This window comes from Hypanus sabinus, chromosome 14 (assembly GCF_030144855.1).
Source record: "Hypanus sabinus isolate sHypSab1 chromosome 14, sHypSab1.hap1, whole genome shotgun sequence".
Taxonomy (NCBI): Eukaryota; Metazoa; Chordata; class Chondrichthyes; order Myliobatiformes; family Dasyatidae; genus Hypanus; species Hypanus sabinus.
In genome coordinates this window covers 25,779,263-25,799,157 of record NC_082719.1, presented here as the reverse complement: position 1 = coordinate 25,799,157, position 19,895 = coordinate 25,779,263, and positions in this window count along the sequence as shown.

Here is a 19,895-nt window from a genome sequence, read left to right as displayed (position 1 = left end):
TTCAAGAGGATCTCAATGCTGATCAAAAATCGCGACGTATAATTCAGGACAACATACTGATATAGAAATAGGTTACTGGACAGAAGGTAAAGGGTAGGAATAAATGGATTATTTATAGTTTGGCAGTCTATGACTGGGATTGTGCTTGGGGTCTATTCACAATTTATATCAGATGAGGGAACTAAATACTGTATTTCCATGTTTGGTCACAATACTAAATAAATTGGATTGTGAGTAAGAGAAGGGTGTCAAAAGGATTTACTGGGACGTGGACAAACAACGTGATTCGTGTAAAGATGTTAGGTGAAATATTGTGTGGAAAAATGTGACGTGTTGATGTTCAAAGGGATTTAGGTGTGCTTGTACTCAACTCCCTCAAGCTGCTGAAATAAACGATTAAGAAGACAAATAGTATGCTGGGCTTTTTTACAGGAAAATTTATGTTGAACAGAAAGGGAGCTTTAGTGAGATCACACCTAGAATACTGTGTACAACTTTAATAACTTTCCCTTGACCACAGTGGAGATTCACTTCACTAATTCCAGGGATGTACACTTGACTAATTCCAGGGATGTTGTGTTTGCCATATTCTGTAAAGTTTAGAAGAATGAGAGAAGATCTCATTTAAACTTACAACATTCTTAAATGGCTTGAAAGGCTAGATCCAATGAAAACATTTCACCTAGCTGCGGAGTCTAGGATTTCTTGGACTGGAGGATGAGGGGTGGTCATTAATTGTAAATAATGGGCAAGCAATTTAGCACTGACATGAGAAGACACTTCTATACTCACAGAGTGAACTTTGGAATGTTCTACCTCTTACAGTTATTGAGGCTCCATCATTGTGGGCATCAAGGGAATCAAGAGTTACAATAATTGTGCAGTGACATAGATTATCTTAATAAATAGCGGGGCATAATTGAAGGGCTCGATGGTCGATTCCTGCTCCTAATTCTTACTTCATCTGTAGGTTTTGGCACCATAAACAAAACGTCAGCACAGTTTTCAGACGTCCAATCAATTTTAATGGCTGAACCATTATTAGAATGTTTTATAATATTAAATCTTCAAAAAGTGGTGGTATTTTCCAAATGATCTGGCTTATCTCCAAAGTCCAAATCTGGTTTCACAATTAATTTAATTAAATCATTATACAGAGCAATTTTCTCTGTAATTTTCAAATCTGCTCATGTGAAAGATGGAGACACACCTTATACATTATCGCATTATATGTGTGCATGCTGTATACAGAAGGACGGGCATGCAAACACACACACACACACACACATACACACACACACACACACACAACATGTGCACATGTACATTCGTACATGTGCTTAAACATATAATGCAGTTCAATTGATCCAGCTTCATGAAATAGTTTTCAGAAGGCACTTGTGTGCTATATAACCTCTAGATTTACCAATATGATTAGAGATATCCATACAGTTATGCTATATTAAGAAATGTAATCCACTGCTCTTGATTTTCTCTAGTTACGTATTTTTCACCACCTTCCCTGCAAACTTCCCATGGTTCTAAGTCGCTTTAGGAGTTGAATTTGTGTCACCTCATAGTAGGAAGACGCCCTTATTTAATGTGCAATTATAAATTCTCAGCAGGTAGTTAACTCACTCCCCTCCTCAGTAAATAGTAACTAGAAAGATTTAGACATAATCTATACACTCTCAACTGATCAAATAAGACAACCTATAATGCACAAAGAAATATGCTTAATAAATATAGTGAATTTTATTTCTATATCATTCATTAAATCAATTTATAATTAATCTATTTCTGTAAGTGGAAATAAATAATGAAAATTGAGGTTAAGTAGAATATAGCACAAGGATTGGTATGGCAGCATGGATTCCTCTTGTATAGTGGCAACATTTAATTTTAATTAATATTTCTCTCACTCAGAATTTTGCTAAATTTGTTTTCTTAGCTTTTACCCTCAACACTTCAGGGCCTGGCTAACCTGATTTTGCATCTGTGCTTTTCGCAGAACAAAACACTAAACACTAGTGTAGCTCACTAAAGCCTTTTGGCTACTATGATAATCTTGTATAATATGATACATAAGGCTGTAAAAAAGTGGGATCCTGCTTTTGCATTCCCAAGGTATTCTCTTAGTAAGGCGTGGGCCTTGTTGTTCTTTTTGTAAACTTTGTGGGGTTTGGATTCTTGCCATGATCTACTGCTTGTGGTTGCATTGGCAGCTGGTGACCTACCTGTCTAGCTCCTTATTTAATGCTACCTCTCAAGAACTTAGTAGAATAAGTACATTAAAGCTTTCCAAGGTCAAATACAGCTTCAACATTCATTATAAGTCTGGGTTTAATGGAACCCTTTTCACGCATACAAAGGCCAAGGAACACTTGTGGTCTCAAGGGTTCTATAACTGCAAATAATATAATGCTAGCATACAAAAAGTAAGTAAACCAATTAAAATATGATTTTAAAAAAGATTAAAATTAATTTATTTATTAGAGAATAGAAATCCAATGAAAAAGAGATTGTATTTACTCACACACACTTGTAGGAATTTTACTCCCAAAAGCACTCAAATGCCAGATCACTTAGATTGGCAATGACATTTCACTTCTGGACAAAGCCATTTGGAAAGGAAGGAAGTTAAAAAAAAAGTAAGTCTAAAAGCCATGTGTAAAAGTTTGCAGAACTGCTTGGCATCCTGCTAATAATCACAACCTATTGGAGGGATTTTAACAATTACCACACTCCTCACATATTGGTAGTCTTTCAAACTGGAATCCTCAGTTCCTTAAATTGTCCCTGAAGCACAATATCAGCAACGCTTACTAATACTTATATTGTCGATGTAATTCCCAGTTTGTGAAATTCTATATTAAATGAACCAGTTCAGCCGCTGTAATTTGTCATTGCTACTCCCAATATCTGGAGTGCGGTGATCAGCCCATCTGACAAGACGGCATTAATGGACCAGAGCTTCTGGGATACCACACTGAATTCCTGGTGCTGTTGAAGTATGGGTGTATCAGCAACATCTGTGCCTGAAAGTCATTAAAATGGAGCATGCACCAAATTGACTGGAGAAGGAAAGGAACGGTACATTGCATGTAAATAATTCACAAGATGGGCAACAAATCAAGCATTTCCGTAACTAGCTTTTATGCGGTTATGCACATAAACTCAAGATTTGGCAAAGTATTGCTGTTTTTTTTCAGCTTTAAATAGAGAGCAAGGTGGTGTTGTGATAAGGAATATGTGCATTGTGGTGAATAGTGCTGAGGAGTCTTGCCAAAAATCTCATGATAATTGCAGTGGAAAATTCCATTCAATAATTTGCTGGTGAAAGCATGGATTTTCTTTGTTTCTTATCCTCCTGATTCCTCCTCTCATCGTTTGCACAGCTATTATTTGTTATCCCCTTCTATAACCTCTGACTGTGACCTAGATTGTCCACAGCCACTCCACCTCCTCTCCCCACCACTCCCCATATTTTGTTGTCTGTTGGTGACTCATCTCCATGACTATGACATCTATATGACTATTTTATTCAAGGATCATCTAAGAAAATAATAATCACATTTGAAGTGATAGCTTTGACCCATCGATAAAATTCTCACTATTGAGTCAAATGGTAATGGTTTCAGGTCCACTTCAGATTCTTTAGATAGTAATGAGCAACTGGTACACTGTTAGCAATGCCATCTTTCAAGTGAGATTTAAAATGGGATCCTCTCTGCACATTCAAGTGGATCTAGATGACCCAATAGATCCATCTGAAGATGCACAATGTTTATTCTTCAGCCAATGGCACCAAGATAAATGATCCAGACAGTTAATTCAGTGTTGCTGTGGGCTTCATTTAAACTGGCTGTCGTTGTTCCTGAGTTACAAAATTTAACTACTTTTCAAAAATATAAAAGCAAGACATGATGTCTAAAGGCCACAAAAAAGATACTAAATAAATGAAAGCTATTGATTTTCTTTCTTAGCCTGTTTCTGCGCTGTCAGCTTATGTTTTTTTTTGTTATGACCCTTTTATTTTACTGACATTAGATCCCAAAGTTATCTCTAGAGTCAAGAAAGAGACCGTGTATGCACTGTAGCCCTTTCTTAAAAGGTGCGGCAGAATTGGAAAATGTAAGGAATGACATGGCACGGCCAGGGTTTGGGTGTGGGAGGATGGGTTGTCTCCATCTGGGAAACTGTGTTCCTGAATTTATAAGGAAGTATAGTCTCACTTGCAATATTGAAGCCCTTTACAGGTCTTTCAAGACATTTTTAAGAAATCAAGTCTTTGCATGCGTCTCTTATTAATTAACAATCTTCAGAGTGGAACTTTTAATAGAATAGCTACCAATGTTGGTTGGTGTTCCTAAAAAATGTTGATGAGCAATTCCATATTACAGCTTGTGTGCTTGAAGTTTTACAGCCAAGTGCACGTTGAGCTAAGGGCTGTCATTGTGGTTCTGGGCTGGTTAACTCGTTGGCAACAATTGGGAATTAAGAAATTATTAGTACTGACAAGCCCTGAAGTGAATGTTACTTAAGCAGTTAATACATTCAATTTCACTAAGCACAAAACTATGATATATTATGGTACCATCACTTTCCTGTTTGCTTCAGGCCAAAACACTTAAGTCAAACAGCTTGTTACCTGCTTATTCCAATCTCCTTGGCATTTGTTTTTTTTTTGTCCTGCCCTCCAGGGTTTATTCCTACATGTTTCTCCAAATGTCCAGCTCTATTAATCAACCTGTGCTGAGTAGAATAGATAATTACTAAATAATATATCCTGGACCGAGATGAAGATTTCCATCACATTTCATGACAATAATTGCTGAAATCGAATACTTTCCTGAAAATAGTTTCCATTATTCAAAAACCAGAAACAGCTGGAAAGACAAAATTAGTCTTAGTATTTATGGAGCAAATGGATAGCTTTCACCTCCCCCGTCCCATTCAATTTTCACTGTACTCTCTTTAAACTTGTTTCTTTCTGAGATAGTATCAACAATACCTGCCTAAATGGATCCCCTGTTAAAAAATGTAGACCACCCCCCTGTATCATTCTTTTTTAATAGGTCCTCTAAAACTCTTTTCTGTGATCGAGCTTCATATCATCCCCATCCCACCAAATGTTACTTCATAGCATTGATTTTAGTAGATCTCACTTTTAAGAAGTAGCTTGAATGTTTTTCTAAGTTAAACCAAATCACTGCTGAATTATAGCAACAGGTATTTTACATATAAATTCACATTCTAATCTGTAAAAAGTAAAACCTCACTTTCCTGAATACTAAGGGAAATTTAATCCAAGTGACTGGTTCAAATTTCCTGTGAGATTTTCCTGACAATATCCTACTCAGTTCACACTAACATCAATCTAAACCTGTTCTGTGCTGGTGGCAAAGATATCTGTCTAAAGGCAGTATGGTCACTCTTCAAAAATATACGTCTGTTCCAAGTATCCAACCAGAAGGTGATAGTCACTTTAACTACTGGTCTGATTAGATAGAGTATCATGGTTTTGACAGTTGAAAACAGTGTTTAGTAGCTCCTCAAAAAGGCACCGAGCTGCGATCTCTGTTGACACCGTGGCTCAATTTCAGTTGTTTTCTTTTCTCCTTTTGTTTTGAATGCCCTGGCATTCAATTGCAATGGAATTTTTTTATTTCTCAATACGATTCTGATAATCATGAGCATGAAAATTATCGTGAGCATGTGTAAGTGTGAAGCCAACAGTAATAATAATACTCTTTAAGTCTGTTGAACTGAAATAGTTTGAAAGATTTATCTCTAGTTAAGCTGTATCTGAGTGTTGCATTCAGTTTTGCTGCCATATTATAGGAAGCATGTTGAGGCTGTGGACAGGGTACAGAAATAGTTTCCCAGGATGCCGCCTGCATTAGAGAATATGTGCTGTGGACAACTTGGGTTATTTTCTCTGGAATGGTGGAGGATAAAGGAAGATGTGATGGAGATTGATAAGATTTTGAGAGCCATAGATAGAGTGGACAGCTTGTAATCTTTTGCCCAGCTTTGAAATGTATAATACCAGAGTATATACATTAGAGGTGAGAGTAGATAAGTGTAATGGAAAGTTAAAGTTCGTAGGTGCAGCAAATCCTAAACCCAGGAAAGTCTGCAGATGCTGGAAATCCAAAGCAACACAAACAAAATGCTGGAAGAACTCAGCAGGTCAGGCAGCATCCATGGAAATGAATAAACAGTTGACATTTCAGACTGAGAACCTTCTTCAAGACTGGGAAGAAAGGGGAAGATGACTCCTTCACCTCCATTCAGGGCCTCCAACAGTCCCTCCAGATGAGGCAAATCTTCAACTGTGAATCTGCTGGTGTCGTCATATTGTGTCCAGTACTCTTGATGCAGCCTCCTCTACATTGGTGAGATCCATTTCAAATTGGGGAACCGCTCACCAAGCACCTCTGCTGCATCTGCCTCAAGTGGAACTTCCCAGTGGCCAATTACCATTCCTGTTCCAACATGTCGATCCATGGCCTCCTCTTGTGCCAAGTTCCTCTTGTGCTCCACCCTCAGTGTGGAGCAGAAACACCTTATATTCTGTCTAGGTAGCCTCATGAATATCGATTTCTTCTTCCAGTAAAAAAAATCCCCCCATCCCCGACTTCCCTTGACCTTTCCCACCCACCTGGCATCACCTATTACCTTCCAGCTAGCCTCCTCCTCCTCTGCTCACCACTCTATTCTGGCGTCTTGCCCCTTCCTTTCTAGTTCTGAAGAAGGGTCTCGACCGGAAACATCTTCTGTCTATTCATTTCCATAGGTGCTGCCTGACCTGCTGAGTTCCTCCAGCTTTTTGTGTGTGTTGCTTTGGTAAGTGCAGGGCAAGTTTTGCATAGAGAGAGTGATGGCTGCCTGGACTGTACTACTTGAGGTGGGTCAGAGGCATTCGAGGGGCTCAGGTGGACAATGAACATGCAGAGACTGGAAGGATGTGAACACGATATAGGTAAAAGGGATTGGTTTAGTTAGGCATTTGTTTATTAATTTCATTAGTTCAGCACAGCACTGTAGATCGAAGGACCAATTCCTATACTGTTTTACGTTCTAACATTGATATGATTACTTTTTTCCTGAAAATTCTGAAAAGATTGTCAATATTTTATAGTTTGTCATATATACACAGGTAATGTCATATGATTACTTTCTGTGCATTATTTTGTATCATTTGCATAAATAATCAAAACAACTTTAAATGAAAATAACTGCAACATCCAATAATGTATTGCATTCCAATGTGACACCAACGAATAAATATCTCAATTCTATTGTTTAAGGCAACAGCAGATTTGCTCTATGACCTTAGCAAGGCTGGGCTGAAACAGGTACACACTTGGTACATGAGATCAAAGACGAGGAAATCTGCAGATGCTGGAAATTCAAAGAACAACACACACAAAATGCTGGTGGAACACAACAGGCCAGGCTGCGCCTATAGGGAGAAGCGCTGTCGACGTTTCGGGCCAAAACCCTTCGTCAGGACTAACCAAAAGGAAAAATAGTAAGAGATTTGAAAGTAGTGGGGGGAGGGGGAATGCAAAATGATAGGAGAAGACTGGAGGGGGTGGGATGAAGCTAAGAGCTGGAAAGGTGATTGGCAAAAGTGATACAGAGCTGGAGAACGGAAAGGATCATGGGACGGGAGGCCTCAGGAGAAAGAAGGGGGGGGGGGAAGCACCAGAAGGAGATGGAGAACAAGTAAACAACTAAATATGTCAGGGATGGGGTAAGAAGGGGAGGAGGGGCATTAATGGAATTTAGAGAAGTCAATGTTCATGCCATCAGGTTGGAGGCTACCCAGCCAGTATATAAGGTGTTGTTCCTCCAACCTGAGTTTGGATTCATTTTGACAGTAGAGGAGGCCATGGATAGACATATCAGAATGGGAATGAGACGTGGAATTGAAATGTGTGGCCACTGGGAGATCCTGCTTTCTCTGGCAGACCGAGCATAGGTGTTCAGTGAAATGGTCTCCCAGTCTGCGTTGGGTCTCACCAATATATAAAAGGCCACACTGGGAGCACCGGACGCAGTATACCACACCAGCCGACTCACAGGTGAAGTGTCGCCTCACCTGGAAGGACTGTCTGGGGCCCTGAATGGTGGTGAGGGAGGAAGTGCAAGTGCCAAAGGGAGATCGGTGGGAAGGGATGGGGGGGACGAGTGGACAAGGGAATCGCGTAGGGAGTGATCCCTGTGAAAAGCAGAAAGGGGGGGGAGGGAAAAATCTGTTTGGTAGTGGGATCCCGTTAGAGATGGTGAAAGTTACGGAGAATTATACGTTGGACCCGGAGGCTGGTGACGTGGTAGGTATGGACAAGGGGAACCCTATCCCGAGTGGGGTGGCGGGTGGATGGGGTGAGGGCAGATGTGCGGGAAATGGGAAACCTGTCTGTCCATGTAGACCTATTGTCTCAGCTTGCTCCTGTCCCACTGAACTCATTTCTGCATACCTTAACACTGTCTTATACCCCCCTTGTACAATCTCTTCCCACCTATGTTCGTGACATTTCTCATGCTTTGAATTTTTCAATAATTTTAAGTTCCCTGGCCCCCACCATCTTATTTTCACCATGGATGTCCAGTCCCTATATACCTCCATCATCCACCGAGATGGTCTCGAAGCTCTTCGCTTTTTTTTGGATTCTAGACCTAACCAATTCCCCTCTACCACCACTCTCCTCTGTCTAGCAGAATTAGTTCTTACTCTCAATAATTTCTCATTTGGCTCCTCCCACTTCCTCCAAACCAAGGGTGTAGCCATGGGCACCTGTATGGGTTCCCAGTTATGTCTGCCTTTTTGTTGGCTTTGTGGAACAGTCCATGTTCCAAGTCTATACTGGTATCCATCCCCCTCTTTTCCTTCACTACATCGACGACTGCATTGGTGCTACCTCCTGCACGCATGCTGAGCTCGTCGACTTCATTAACTTTGCCTCCAATTTTCACCCTGCCCTCAAATTTACCCGGTCCATTTCCAACACGTCCCTCCCCTTTCTTGATCTTTCTGTCTCCATCTCTGGAGATGGCCTATCTACTGATATCTACTATAAGCCTACAGACTCTCACAGCTACCTGGACTATTCCTCTTCCCACCCTGTCTTTTGCAAAAATGCTGTCCCCTTCTCACAATTCCTTCATCTCTGCCGCATCTGCTCTCAGGATGAGGCTTTTCAGGACAAAGGAGATGTCTTCCTTTTTTAAACAAAGGGGCTTCCCTTCTTCCACCATCAACTCTGCTATCAAACGCATCTCTCCCATTTCCCACACATCTGCCCTCACCCCATCCACCTGCCACCCCACTCGGGATAGGGTTCCCCTTGTCCATACCTACCACCCCACCAGCCTCCAGGTCCAATGTATAATTCTCTGTAACTTCCGCCACCTCCAACAGGATCCCACTACCAAACAGATTTTTCCCTCCCCACCTCTTTCTGCTTTTCGCAGGGATTGCTCCCTACGCGACTCCCTTGTCCACTCGTCTCACCCCCCCCCCCCCAGTCCCTTCTCACTGATCTCCCTCCTGGCGCTTATCCTTGTAAGCAGAACAAGTGCTACACCTGCCCTTACACTTCCTCCCTCAACACCATTCAAGGCCCCAGACAGTCCTTCCAGGTGAGGCAACACTTCACCTGTGAGTCGGCTGGTGTGGTATACTGCGTCCGGTGCTCCCGGTGTGGCCTTTTATATATTGGTGAGACCCAACACAGACTGGGAGACCGTTTCACTGAACACCTATGCTCGGTCCGCCAGAAAAAGCAGGATCTCCCAGTGGTCACACATTTTAATTCCACGTCCCATTCCCATTCTGATATGTCTATCCATGGCCTCCTCTACTGTCAAAATGAATCCAAACTCAGGTTGGAGGAACAGCACCTTATATACCGGCTGGGCAGCCTCCAACCTGATGGCATGAATATTGACTTCTCTAATTTCCGTTAATGCCCCTCCTCCTCTTCTTACCCCACCCCTGACATACTTAGTTGTTTGTCTGTTCTCCATCTCCCTCTGGTGCTTCCACCCCTCTCCTTTCTTTCTCCTGAGGCCTCCCGTCCCATGATCCTTTCCCTTCTCCAGCTCTGTATCACTTTTGCCAATCAACTTTCCAGCTCTTAGCTTCATCCCACCCCCTCCAGTCTTCTCCTATCATTTCGCATTTCCCCCTCCCCCCACTACTTTCAAATCTCTTACTATCTTTCCTTTCGGTTAGTCCTGACGAAGGGTCTCAGCCCAAAATGTCGACAGCACTTCTCCCTATAGATGCTGCCAGGCCTGCTGTGTTCCACCAGCATTTTGTGTGTGTTGTTGTTAGTACATAAGATGTAGCTTGAGTTTATGAAAAGTTGTGAATCTATGTCATAATTTGTAATATTTGCATAAACATGATTATATAATGTTATGTTTAACTGCCTTGTCAAATTAGCTTCTAAGTTATTTTCTTTCAAAGGATTATTGTAGATTTAAATGTTATGTTCATGTGTACCTATTTCCCAATAGCCATATTCCCTACCATCACCAACTCTACACTAATAATAGCAACAAAGTGAAAATATTTAGACAACAACATTACTGCCTTGTTTCATTATCCGATGAAGTGAATAGTTTTGGAGTCCTTCTGAAGGGTCTCAGCCTGAAACATTGACTGTTCTCTTTCCCATAGATGCCGCCTGGCCTGCTGAGTCCCTCCAGCATTTTCTGTGTGTTGCTCGATTTCCAGCATCTTCAGATTTTCTCTTGTTTGTAAATAGTTTTGGTGATGTGTCAGGATGCCGTGACTGCAGACACAGTGACACTGAATGAGAAGATATTAATGTCCTCATCAATTCTCGACAGTGGAAAGATATTATTTTGGAAATGAGGTAACTCTTCTAATATTTCATTACATGGCTCAGAGTAAAATTTTGCATGCTTTGACTTCTTTGGACATGCACTATTTCTACATGAACATCTCCAAATAGATATGCAGATGTTTTTGTTACTGTATCCATCTCTTTTCAAATTTAATTTCTTGTGTGTATCCTCTCATGCCTCCATAGTTTAAGTGTATTTTCCATATAAATTCTGCCTATTTCATGTCTTCGCTTAAATTCTCATTCCTGTGACTACTGTTTATGCCTTTTTTTTAATCCCAGCCTCAACATCTCCTCCCAGATCCCTGGCGCCTTTATCCTTAATGGTTAAAGCTCAACTTTATACTTAATGGACAATAAACTTTCAGAATCTTTTCTTTCATTCCACAGTTAGTTCCATCTCTGATAATTGTTTTAACTCTTGCTGCAGAAGTGTCTGTGATCTGAATTAAATAACTCATCAAAGTCATCTCCAGTTTTGGTAATATAAAAGCAAACCTCAGGAATTCTGTTGTGGTTTACCAATACTGGGTTGCTAAATATCTCTACAGATGTATTTCATTTGCTCAAGTAGCAGGCCATTCATGCCAAAACATTGACGGTAAAACAAATAAATAATGACGGCAACATGAACACTTGGCACTGTGAATCTTACTTTTTTAATATTGCATGAACTTGGGAATTGCAAAAATAATTCATGATTTTCTGCTTTCAGATTTCTCCATAGATGATGCGTTGTTTCTTAAGGAAATGAACTACAAGCCAGGCAGTCATATGGCACCATACAGTAATTGTGACGTTCCACATTTCTGGAAAATTATAAGAGGCTTTGTATGAAATTTGTAGCAAAGGTCGAGCAGAGGACTCTACTCTCTTGGAGTTGTTCACTGCAACAGAGGCATATTTAATTTAGATTCCGCTGCCCCATACTAATAATCTTCTGATATTTGGATGTGGAACTACAATATACTTTTACTGGTTAAAAGTTAATTTCTTCTATAAAAAGTAAGAACCATATCCTTTTAAGTTCAACTCAATCTAAATGGGCCAGGATCAACATGTTAATACACATTAAATAAAATTCTTGGTTTTGTCTAATGTAAATATTTTTCTGCTGAAACAGCGATAGGAGAATAGTCTTAATACGAAGAAAGTACTTCACCTGGATTAGTTCATTATCTCAACCTGCCAGAACAGATATTCCTTCATGAATGTAATTTGAGCAAATTCAATTCAGTAGGAAAATTTTTTTTTGTAGGACATACCTATCTGCCTACCCTGGCTTAATCCGCTATCTCTAGAAATGCAAGCTTATCAGAAGTGTGTGTTGTCATGCATTCCCTACAGGCTGAGAGCTGTGATTATTGGGCACTTTCTGACTAGAGCGGGACACTTTACAGCAAACACAGTTAGTTAGGCTTCAACCTGTACCATTCAGCTGAATGTTTTTTGCCATGTAACTTGTTGGTAGTGTGAGCTAATAATGACATGGCAAGGGAAAAAGGCATCAGCTATCTTGATGGTTTTGCTGTCTACACTGTGACATTTGACTCCTAGTGGAGTTCAGCGAGACAGTGCAATTATGGTAAATCCCCACCAACAGTCATGCGGAAGCTGCAGGAAAAAATACGACCGGAATAACTGCTAATTATTTCCAGTGCTATTTCCAGATCTGAGCTTAGCCACACAGTCATGAGTGTAGAGAGAGTACACACATCCTTGAGGTGTGTCCAGTGTTGACTGTCAGCAAGGAGGAGATTTTTTTTTCTGATCCACACAAGACTGTGGTCTCCTGGTGAGGAAGTCAAGGATTCAGTTGCAGAGGGAGGTACAGAGGCTCGGGCTTCGGAGCTTTTTGACTAAAACTGAGGGCTGTGTTGAACATTGAGCTGAAGTCAATAAGCAGCAACGTGCTGTAAGTTTTAGGTGATCCAAGGCTGAGTGGAGAGCCAGTGAGATTGCATCTGCTGTAGACCTATTGTGCCAATAGGCAAATTGCTGCGAGTCCACGTTCTTGCTCAGGCAGGAGTCAATTCTGGCCATGACCAACCTCTCAAAGCACTTCATCACTGTCGATGTGAGGGCCACTGGGCAATAGATCTATCTACACTACTCATGTTTTCCAGCACTTGTCCCACAGCTTTTCATGCAATAGTGCTTGAGGTGCTCATTCAGATAATTTTTAAACCGTTATGCATGTTTCCAGAGTGTTCTTCATTCCCATCATTTCTTCCTCAGACACCCTATAAATCCTCTATTTCTTGCCTTGAGTACACACCCTCTGCTTATGGACACCTCTGCTAAAAGGAATGTTTTCCTGCTATCTACAACCCTCATTTTACCTAAATCGTGTCCTTCTCCACTGCAAGGAGAACTGGTCTCTCCTTGTCGTAGAACCACTCAATCTCATGCAATGTTCTAGTCAATGTCCTCTGCACCCACTCCTAGCAATCACACTGTTCCTGTGGTTTGGTGACCAGAAATGCACACAGTACTCTAGCTGTGTTCTAACCAACGTTGCACCATTACCTCCCTGCTCTCGCATTCTGTGCTCCACCTTGCCGAAGGGAAGTGTTCCATTAGCCTTCACCAAAGTCAAAAGTACAGCAAAGTTCCTCTGTCCATTATCTAACTTCCTTGTCTCCACCATTCCCAGAAGAAAGAATTTGAGGGAGTAGTAAGATTATACTTTGTAAGGGATGATGCAAGCTTGATGGTTCAATTGAATTTCTTCTGTGTGCCGTGTACTAGGGAAAAATTAATCTCGGGTCATTAGCAATGAATGCAAGTGAGCAATGTGATGCATAAGGTTGCATTCTTCAGTGTAGCTGACTGTGAGGGGTAAATACAGGGTGCAGGTGCTCTTGCGTGCACCGGTGAACAGAACAAAATTTCTCCTCTAAGCAATCTATAAATAGTATTTGCCAAGATGGTAACTCTGAACCCTCTGGCCAGATTGCACTAATAGCTGACCAATTGTTCCGTGCAGAGCCACCAGCTGTTGCACATGCATCAATGCCTTCCAGGCTTCCACTCCATTGCCCAGCAGCACAGAAGCACAGCTCTCACTGGAGATCCGACCGCTCACTCTGCCCTGGTGTCACCACTGAGTCTCGGGCTGCTTCCTAAAGACTGTGCTAAAGAACCAAAGACATCTTGTACCTGGCCATTCTGCCCTTCCCCTTAAACCAGCCAAGCTGACGCATCAAGGGCAACTCCATTTATGGTCTGATGGATGGATTGATTGAGCCGCATAGCCCAGAAAGCCCCGATATAACCCTAGCCTAATCACAGGAAAATTTACAACGACCAATTAATCTACCAACCTCTTTGGGAGGAAGCCAGAGCACCTGGAGGAAATCCACATGGTCACGGGGATAATGTACAAATTCCCTACAGACAGCAGCAGGAATTGAACCCAGGTCACCTGTACTGTAAAGCGTTGTGCTGACCGCTGTGCTACCGCGCCACCCCATTAGCCTTCAACAAAAAAGCAAATAAAGTTAATTTTTTTCTTCGATTTACTTTAATTGATATCAATCTCTGTAATTAAATTACATCAGTGATACGTGGTTTTAAGTTACCTTGTTAATTTTTTTTGTTTGAACGAGTACAGCAAATTTGCTCCGGAATGTCTTTAATTATCATGGGTATCATGAAAGAGGTCACTTGGAGAAATGTAATGGTGTTAGACTGCATACCATGGTGCAGCAGAATAGATAGCAGAGCTGTTGCCTGACGCTGCAGTGACACATCCTCAGCCATGACTGCCAGTCAGTCCTGTCTGTGTGGTGTTTGCATTATCACATCGCCTTCCTCTGGAGATTCAGTTGCCTCCCACATCCCTCTGTTGTCTGGGTTGTTTGACTAATTGACCACGGTAAATTGTTAAGGGTGTTGATGCAAGCATTAGAATCTAGAGTCAGATGGTAGCAACGTGGAGGGAATGTGATTAGTGTAATGCTCAGCCCAGGCTCAGAGAGCCTGCTTCATGCTGTACATCTCTCTGACTATGGCTGACATCTCCAGTGGGACGGAATTGTGGAAGGAGCCTTTTCCTTCACATTTCTTCAGTTATCGATCCCCATCCCACTGCGTATGGAGTGGTAGAAAGGTGATGGTTGTCCATCGAATCCGACGATGACAGGAAACCCATGTGGAAAAGTTTTTAAAGTGGAAAAACCGCTGCACTGGGGCAGTCCCACTTTTTCGACGTTTAACGTCCAGTTCTGGTCGTGCGACTAGTCGCCACAACTGGGGTCCTTCTTGATTGCAGTGGATGACCTTGACTTCTTCGTCTGTGCCTTGTCATGCCCTTCACTCTCCCTGAGCATTGCAGAACCACCTTCATGTCCGTTGGACCTCACTGTAGATCTCAACCACCCTGTCCACCAGAGCTTACTTTGCGGACTAGGACAGGCAGGTACCTCTCTCACTGGGGTATGAAACCCGCTGGCTATCGACACCTAGTTTTGGCCGCCTGCCAAAGGGGGTGTGGTCGTGTCGCACGCAAATGGCCACTTGGAGCCACAGGTGAAAGGGGAGACCATTCAAAAGAAATCCACATAGTTACAGGGGCAAAATGTAAACTCCGCACAAACAGCACCTAAAGCCGGGATAGAACCCATGCGCCTGGTGCTGTGAGTCAATGGTTCTCCCAGCTGTGTCATCCCACGACTGGTTATGTCAAACTGCAGAGCCTTATTTGGAACTGTGTTTGTCAGATGTCTCAGCTCTGCCTTTGGCATGTGAAACACAAATTGAGGCAATGTGGTCCAGGCCCCACAGTGCCTTGAAGTGACCGAACCCGATGTTGGAATGATGATTTAGGAACTGGGCCAGGTTGAAAAGGTTAGGGTGTTGGTGCCCAATTTGAGGTACAGGCCAATTCAGCCCGCTGCTCTGCTCTGCGCTGAGTAAGGGTTTGTGGATGGACTCTCTTTGTGGATATTAGTTCAGATTGCAGTTTGCTTGCATTTATTATTTGTGTTGTATCTGAGCACGACTTCATGTATACTAAATAAAGGCACAGTTGCGGGAGATCGCTTTAACTAGAGTATTCAGTGTGAGCAAGAGAATGCAATACATACATACACAGTGGCACATGCATAGACAACAGGTCAATATGCAGTGTTGGGGCAGGGGGTCATGGCTCTAAAAGAAATAGATCCATACATTACACATCCTCCTCCTTCAGATTAAATTAACATATAACCGTATATGTACAAAACATTCAGTTTCCCTTTCATAAACCCACATTCCAAGTAAACATGCTTTCACAATAATCGTCCATAACTAACTTCACAGTTCTAAAGTTTCAGTCTTTTGGGTGGCGCTCTCTTTCTTTCAGGATAGCACCTCTGGACCTATGGAGTGGCATCAGGTTTGGCAGCTGCCGTGTCTAAGAGAATGGCCTTAGTTTCCAGTGTCACTTTGCTGTAAGTGACATCACTGAGAGGTAAGTCTGGTGATAGTAATGTGTCCATCTTGTTGGATGCAGTCGTCTCAGGTGTGTTCTTCAATTGAGCATCCAGTATCTGGTCCACATGATGTCTCCATGTCTGATCTCCAACATCCAGTGGCCCAGTTCTTGAGGCTATCTTTTCAGGTGCCTACTTGTCCTCTTGGTAATCGTGCACTAGAACCTCCTGGCCAATCTCAAAGCTCCTTATTACTTCACTAGGCAATTGGCTGACTGTTCGTTCTGTACTTCCTTCCGTAGATCTGGTTTCAGGAGGTCTATGTGAGATCTCAGATTCCTGTTCATGAACAGTATGGTAGGTGTTTGATTTGTCATCACATGAACACAAAAAGGAAATTGTCCACCTTGTCTTGTAGGGAAATGTCCTCTTTATCCATCACTTTAATGGACTTTTAGAAGGTTTGGATAAACCTTTCAGCTAGCCCATTCATTGATGGGTGGTGAGGAGCTGATTTGAAATGTCTGATGCCATTCTTCTTCATGAACAGTCAGAATTCTGATATGTATTGTGGTCTGTTTTCACTCACAATTTGTTCTGGTAAGCTGTTTCTGGCAAAGATAGTCCTCAGGGCAGAGTCAGCCTCTGTTGAGGTGGTTGACTTCATTGGTATAACCTCCGGCAACTTTAAATGAGCATCCACAGCAATCAGAAACATGGGTCCATGAATGGCCCAACAATATGCCATGGTGACAATGGCCACACCCATGGATGTAATGCTGCCTGTGGAGGTGCATTTTGAACTTTTGGCCCAGTCTTCAATCTGTTTATCTATTTCCTTCTCAAACACCTTCTCATTACCATTAAGCAGTTGTGCCCGTCTCTGGCTGGTGCTATCATCTGGGCTGCTGTTGCCTGTTGATGCCACATTAAGAGCTGTGATTGAGTGCCAGTCTAGTTGGATTTTTTTCAACCATTCACATCAGAAAAGTGCTGGCCCTCAACTTTTTAATACACAAAGTTCTGACTGCTGTGTTTGGCCTCCATACATCACATTTATTTTCAGTATGCTTTTGGGGGACACTTTCTTGCCTGTGTAGATCTTTAGCATCACTGAGATCTTCTCTAATGGTAGCTTAGAAAACAGCCTGTTGTAGTCAGAATTATAGTCAAAGCTGACCCTGTATCCAGCTCCATTTTCAATTTTACACCATCACATCTATTGTGATCCATATTATATTGAGATCTGCTTCAGTAATGCTATGCAGTTCTAGGCATGACAGTGTACCTTTGTCAGACTCTATGTTATCTGGTTCTGTTTTACATTCAGTAACTTCATGCATTTGCTTAGTTTTGTGTTTGAGTCTTTTCTTTCGGTTGTGTTTTTTGTCTACCTTGCACACTCTCTCCATGTAACCTTGTCTGTGACAACTCCTGCAGACTAGTTCTTTGCATCATGATTTGCCACATCAATAACATCTTCAGCTATATACACCATTCAGGAACATTTTGTGCATTTCACATTCTAACCTCCTTCTCTGTAGTTCTGCTGCATCCTTTGCTGCAGTCTCCAATGATATTGCAATGACCAATGACTGTTCCAAGGTTAGGTCTCTTTCAGATAGTAGTCTCTTTTAAGTGCTTTGACTATGCATCCCACATGCAAGCCTCTCCCTTAATGCATTAGGAAATCCATTTCTAAAGTCACAGTACTGGAAAAGTTTGCACAGTTCTACAATCTATTCAGAAAGGCTTTCATCTTTTGACTGGTTCCTTTTGTAAATGTGCTGAACTACATATACCTGTCTGGACACGTCCCCTGCTGACTGCTCCTGTGGCTCCTCCCACAGACCCCGGTATAAAGGCGATTGAGGCCTGAGCCCGGCCTTTCAGTCTCCAGGATGTGGTATGGTGGTCACTCACTACTGGTTCCTTCTTCCAGTCAATAAAAGCCGATATCTCGCCTTTACGTCTCAGAGTGAGTTATTGATGGTGCATCAGTAAAATCTGTATCTCTCAGCTATTAGCAGCAGTGATTTAGTAAAATTTTAACAATTTCATGGAAGATCCTGCTTGCTGGCTTTGTAGGGGTTACTGAGTTGTGTAAGAGACTAGATGTTCTTGGGTCATGAAGCTAAGAAGTGTAGAGGCTTTCTTTTGCTCCTCCACATTGTTTGTGTTACAATACAGTTCAATCTTCTTGGTATATGACTCCCAGCCTTCCATAGCACTGTCAAATTCATCAATATTTCCCAGCTGGAGCCATCATCACATTATTTTCACTTTAAGTTCAGTGCATCTTTCACTGTGTACAATGCTGTCTTTGTTAGTCTCTGTGACGGCCTTCTCTGTACTGTTTAACCCTTGCTGCCTCGTCCCAAAACCATGCTGCAGCTGTTGGTGCAGTTTGTGATATCCTCTGACATTCAGGTTCAAGCTCGTCGCCAGTTTGTTGTGTCCATGCACAACTGCATATATAGTAAATGAAAGCACACACATGGGAGATGGCTTTAATTGGGGTATTCACATTGCAGTGAGAGAGAGAGAGAACAATGCGCATGTGTAGACAACAGGTCAATATGTAGTGCTAAGTGGGTGGAGCATCATTGCTCAAAACAAAATAGATCCATACATTACTGTTTGTATGGTCTTTTTTCCTCTGCACATTGGGAGTTTGGTGGTATTTTTTAATGGATTCTTTTGGGTTTCTTTGTTTTGTGGCTGTCTGTTAGGAGACGAATGTCAAGGTTGTATAATGTATACAGACTTTTTGATAATAAGTGTACTTGGAATTCTGACCCATGAACTTTGGCTCTGCCTGGGATTGCATGGGTTAATTAACAGTGTTGATTGGAGATTCAGTATTCCTCCAGCCTGTTACTGAGTTTAGTGGTGACTGGTTCTCGTCCTCTATGCAGCTTCTCCAATTGTGCAAGTCATGTTCCGATAGGCTTGAAGCCGCAGCTCACGTGGTCTACTCCACTACTCCACTCACTGAACCAGGGTTAGTCCCTAACTAAATTGGAGTTGTAGAGTGACTTTCTGATCGAATGTAATTTTCCTGCTGCTGATCCCATCATTTCGTGAATAATCAAGTTTAAACTGTCAAATTTTTTCTGAATCCATCCATTCTGTTCCTGCCTGAAAAACAATGAAGCAAGTCTTTGAAATTAAATTGGGATTTTATATCCACAAGAGCAAATTGTTTATTCCAATCAATACTGCCATTGGCAGCATCATCTTAACAAATAGATTGTTGGTGATAAGTTCAACCCAGTTTCAACTGTTGTTTCTTTCATCGTTTGCAGCAATCCCATTTTATTCTCCTCCTCGCATTTGACTATTACGGCCTTAGTCTCCTGAGAGACTTTTGGAACTTCTCACTGCTGTTCTACAGGAATTCTTTGGACTAGAACTAGAGTTGTAGGTTTAGGATGAAATGTGAGACATTTAAAGGGGCTCTGAGGGTTGTGTGACTGTGGAATGAGCTGCCAGAGGAAGTGATACGTGCGGGTTCAGTTGTAACATTTAAGATATGTTTGGATAAGTACATGGAAGGGGTTTAGAGGTATATGGTCTAATTGCA